Here is a 5608-nt window from a genome sequence, read left to right as displayed (position 1 = left end):
CCACAGTGTATGGCTAAGGTGGGAAGTTGCACTCCTTTGTACATTTGAGTCTATTTTTTGGTTAATTTATTCTTTCTGTGTCTTTATTGTCTTAACCCATAATTATTTCAGGAACATGATTGTTTTAACTATTATTTTGTTTTTTTTGTGGCGAACAGATGGCAGAGATAGAAGTACAGGGGAAACAAATGGCAACAGAAACATTGCAACGTGCTCAACTACAGTATCTTTAGAGGTACCATGCTACTTCATTGGTGAAAGAAGTTTTAATTGAGGTTAGTAAACCATGATGATTTTGCCTAATAAATGACTCTTGACAAACTGAGGACCTGTTTATAATTATTAAGCATGTTATATTCCCATAGGGCTCTGCAAAGGCCAAGGAAACACACAGTGCTACAGAATGCATGGCTAGTAAGCTGAATGTTGGCACATTACAGAAAGTGGGCACAGAATGGTATGTATTTTCCTAAATTGTGTATGGGACAAGGATATTTATAGATATATAGTGATCTTACTTTAATTCATATTGCTAAGGTCTCTCTATCCTGAGGTTCAGGAAATGATGTGGGTGCAGTGTGATTTGTGCAAGGGCTGGCTGCACACTGATTGTGCTGGAGTGTCAGGAGCTGACATAAAAAGTGGGTCCTTTACATGTGGCTATGAAATTACACAGCCATATACATGTGACAGGTATGCAATTGCACGTTGGCACTGTTAAATGTTAAATAATGATCTACATGTTGATCTCCTTTGCACCATGACATGTTTCTTCTTTCTGTTTGTGCTTGGATCAAAAAGTATGTATCTCTATTTCACAGCACCTTAAGCACTCTTTTGAAGTATGGCTTGGAGGCTGTGGTACCTGATGAGGAAATTAGAGTATGTACTGTTTGTGGTGATTTATTATTATTCCCTAACTACCTGTGATTTATACATAATCTTTCTTAGGCCTTGCATGGGGCTCTTACTAAGGGAAAAACGGTCCAGTCGCTGGTACCTGTGGAACAATCCAAACACCTCTGTAAAATTGAAGCAGTGCCTCAAACCAAAGACAAGCAACTTCAGTGATGATTTGGTAAGTGAGGTCATTAAAGTTCCATATAATAATACTGTACATTAGTCTACTGTTTAATAAGTGCTATATTTAATTACATTTGTCTTTATTGTTCCATGCGTCATCCATAAGACAAAGCAGCTGCTTGACAAAATTGCCAAAGCATTAAACCTACCCAGTGACTACAGCAACCTTGATCTACTTTTTGATGTTTTTTTCCCAGAGGTATGTATGCTTGTACGGACAATTGCATTTGCCATCTAGTGAGCAGTATAGTGATTAATGCATTTTTTAAAAAGCAACAACCTGCATTATACTAGTCCTTCGCAAAAAATGTGCATATTGTGATAAACTTCATTCTTTTCCATAATTAAATTATAAAAATTAAACTTTCATATATTTTAGATTCATTGCACACCAACTGAAATATTTCAGGTCTTTCGTTGTTTTAATACTGATGATTTTGGCATACAGCTCATTAAAAAAAAAAAAAATTGCATATCATGAAAAGGTTATCTAAACGAGCTATTAACCTAATCATCTGAATCAACGAATTAACCCTAAACACCTGCAAAAAAAATTCCTGAGGCTTTTAAAAACTCCCAGCCTGGTTCATTACTCAAAACTGCCGACCTGACTGCTGTCCAGAAGGCCATCAAGCAAGAGGGTAAGGAATTTCTGAACGAATAGTCTGTTTCCAGAGTGCTGTATAAAGGCAACTCAGTGGGAAGTCTGTGGGAAGGAAAAAGTGTGGCAGAAAACGCTGCACAACGAGAAGAGGTGAGCGGACCCTGAGGAAGATTGTGGAGAAGAGTCGATTCCAGACCTTGGGGGACCTGCAGAAGCAGTGGACTGAGTCTGGAGTAGAAACATCCAGAGCCACCATGCAGGAAATGGACTACAGGTGCCACATTCCCCTACAGAGCTACAGAGAAGCAGCACTGGACCGTTGCTCAGTGCTCCAAAGTACTTTTTTCGGATAAAAGCAAATTTTGCATGTCATTCGGAAATCAAGGTGCCAGAGTCTGGAGGAAGACTGGGGGGAAGGAAATACCAAAATGCCTGAACTTCATGCTTCCATCAACTGAAAATCTTTATGGAGATGAAGATTTCATTTTTCAGCAGGACCTGGCACCTGCTCACAGGGCCAAAACCACTGGTAAATGTTTTACTGGTAAATGGTATTACTGTGCTCCATGGTATTACTGTGCTCAATTGGCCTGCTAACTCTCCTGACCTGAAGCCCATAGAGAATCTGTGGGATATTGTGAAGAGAAAGTTGAGAGATGAAGACCCGACACTCTGGATGAGCTTAAAGCTATCGAAGCATCCTGGGCCTCCAGAACACCTCAGCAGTGCCACAGGCTGATTGCCTCCATGCCACGCCGCACTGAAGCAGTTATTTCTGCAAAAGGATTCCCCACCAAGTATTGAGAGCATAACTGAACATAATTATTTGAAGGTTGACTTTTTTGTATTAAAAACACTTTTCTTTTATTGGTTGGATGAAATATACAAATTTTTTGAGACAGGGATTTTTGTTTTTTCTTTACTTTTTTGCCAAAATCATCAATATTAAAACAATAAAAGGCTTGAACTACTTCAGTTGTGTGTAATTAATCTAAAATATATGAAATTCTAATGTTTTCAGTACATTACAGAAAATAATGAACTTTATCACAATATGCTAATTTACTAGCATATTATGACAGTGTTTTAGGGCCACTCTTTAAAAAAAGTAGCCTCCCGTGTGGGAAGAGCGTGGGCTCCTAGCGGAGATTATTTAGTTCGGTTTTTGCAACCAAAAGAAAACAGAAAATTCCAGTCATGAATAAGGGAAATTTTCAACAAAAATACAACGTAAAGAAGAATGAATTTATAAATATACAATTATAAGCCTTAGGCCCAACTGTACACTGTAAAAATGAGGAATAACAGATAATATAAAAATGTATATAATGCAGTATGTGACACTAATCTATAAATGGGTCATATAGAACTGCTTTAAATCTGTAACACTATATAAAATTAAAATAACTGGCTTTAAATAATAATATTACAAAGTTTTAAGACTTTATTTGAATGGAATTGTAAATAAATTTTGATACCTGCAATGACGTCCAACCTTTCATCCTTCCTGCATGACAGGTAGACTATTTGCTGGGAAATATTTGAAATATTTTATTAAGCTGGAAACCCTGCTGCCAGTACTTTACTGTAAATTGCCAAGGACATTTTTACAGTGTTACAACTTTAATCTCATAATATTGTGACTTTAATCTCGTAATATTACGATTTTATTTTCAAAGTGACCTGTTTTTATTTTTAAAAGAATGGCCCTAAAACAGCATCATTGTATATAAAGACTTCTTGACATATGTTTTTATGTGTATCACAGGTAATGTTTGATTAGAAAGGAAACCTACAGTACTGAATGAAATTTACTACCCTAATACAAGAAGCAAAATTACTAATGAAGTGTTTTCTCTGTGACCCCTCCCAAAGGTGACAATCAAGATTTTACAAATGCACGAAGGACTCTGTCGGTATGCTGCAGAAGCATTACTTGCCTCTGGTTATGTAATAAGATAAATATTTCTTATATGCACTCAGTTGTGTGCCTGGATTTAAGGTTTTTCATGAAAGACAAAGTAACTTGTCTTAATTTAGCATCATGTTGTGTACAAATTACAAATTTGCTTCACCTAAATGTTTTTCCTTTTTAAAAATTATTCTGAAAATGGTGTGTAGACATGCTTTTAAGCATTTTTTTCTGCTAGGCTTTTTACACATAAGATCATATTTTCTTGCAAATAATTTATTTTCTAGATTTAATAATTTGTTATGTCTGACCTCCTCTACCTAATAAGTAGTTCTGTAACATGTGACTGACAGAACTAAATACTCACAGTTGACTGAATTTGTTTTCTGTAGACTTGAAGACCCGAGTCCTGTGCTGAATGCTGGGGGCCAGACCCAGAGCATTTTTGCAGTTTCACCTCTTTTTCTTTTTATCAAACTGTATATAGTCATTGTAAACATTTAACCTAATTAAACTGAGTATGTTACTTAATTGTAATATATATAATAATATATATATATCGGGTAGTAGAACATAATGGGCATGTTGGTAGTCATATTTGTAAAGCCAGAGCTAATGATACTGGCTAAGACGGATGTATGAAGTAAATAAATAAAAATATTGCATGTGTCTATAGGTAAAGCATAATAATTGAATAGTTTACTTTGCTTATGTAAATTAATAAAGATTAGCTAATTGTGATTAATTTCAATTCCCAACCTTGGTTAAATTAGAATTATATGGATAGAACAATTCTATTATGTGAAAAAAAGTATCTAGACATAGGCTAGGAATATTACATTACATTACATTACATTACATTATATTACATTACATTTGGCAGACGCTTTTGTCCAAAGCGACTTACAATAGTCAAGTACAATGTAAAATAAGTTTAAAGGTAAAAACAACTTTGGATAGGGATAAAAGGAGGTCAAAGGGGAATAATAGGATAGAGGAGTAGAGAAGAGGAAGAAGGAGATGAGGTTAGAAGTAGTTAGTGTGTTAGAGGTGTTAGGAGAGTAAGTGCTCTTTGAAGAGCTCTGTCTTCAGGAGTTTATTAAAGATAGCGAGAGATTCTCCTGATCTGGTAGTGGAAGGTAGTTAGTTAGAGGTGTTAGGAGAGTAAGTGCTCTTTGAAGAGCTCTGTCTTCAGGAGTTTATTAAAGATAGTGAGAGATTCTCCTGATCTGGTAGTAGAAGGTAGTTAGTTAGAGGTGTTAGGAGAGTAAGTGCTCTTTGAAGAGCTCTGTCTTCAGGAGTTTATTAAAGATAGCGAGAGATTCTCCTGATCTGGTAGTGGAAGGTAGTTAGTTAGAGGTGTTAGGAGAGTAAGTGCTCTTTGAAGAGCTCTGTCTTCAGGAGTTTATTAAAGATAGCGAGAGATTCTCCTGATCTGGTAGTGGAAGGTAGTTTGTTCCACCATTGGGGAACTCTGTATGAGAACAGTCTGGATTGCTTTGTGTGAATGTTTGGCAAAGCGAGGCAACGTTCATTGGAGGAGCGCAGCGGCCGGGAGGTAGCGTAAGCCTTCAGGAGCGAGTGCAGGTAGGAAGGAGCCTGTTCTGTCATCACCCTTTTAGGCGATAGTAAGAGCTTTGAATTTGATGCGAGCATCAACTGGTAGCCAATGGAGCAAATGAGCAGCGGGGTGACATGTGCCCGTTTTGGTTGGTTGAAGACCTGACGTGCTGCTGCGTTCTGGATCATCTGGAGTGGCTTTACTACACAGGCCGGGAGGCCAGTTAGCAGGGCATTGCAGTAGTCGAGGCGTGAGATGACGACCGCTTGCACCAGGAGTTGGGTGGCCTGTTGCGTCAAGAACGGTCTAATTTTTCGGATGTTATAGAGCGCAAAGCGGCAGGACCGAGCAACTGAGGCCACATGGTGCGTGAAGGAGACTTGGTCATCAACCAGAACACCCAGGTTCCTATAGCAACCTTTGTCGGTGAGAGAGAGAGAGAGAGTCG

General features: G+C 37.7%; 1 long non-coding RNA gene across 1 annotated transcript; it reads left to right on the top strand.

Moving 5' to 3' along the window:
* The first annotated feature begins 369 nt into the window (after positions 1-369).
* Positions 370-4357, top strand: LOC111188418 (uncharacterized). The gene is made up of 3 exons (XR_007430525.1): positions 370-1078; positions 1190-1282; positions 3563-4357. It is a non-coding gene; the product is annotated as an uncharacterized LOC111188418 (long non-coding RNA).
* The last annotated feature ends 1251 nt before the right edge of the window (positions 4358-5608 follow it).

The sequence above is a fragment of the Astyanax mexicanus genome, unplaced genomic scaffold (genome assembly GCF_023375975.1).
Source record: "Astyanax mexicanus isolate ESR-SI-001 unplaced genomic scaffold, AstMex3_surface scaffold_36, whole genome shotgun sequence".
Lineage (NCBI taxonomy): Eukaryota > Metazoa > Chordata > Actinopteri > Characiformes > Acestrorhamphidae > Astyanax > Astyanax mexicanus.
This window is presented reverse-complemented; position numbering and strand designations above follow the sequence as displayed.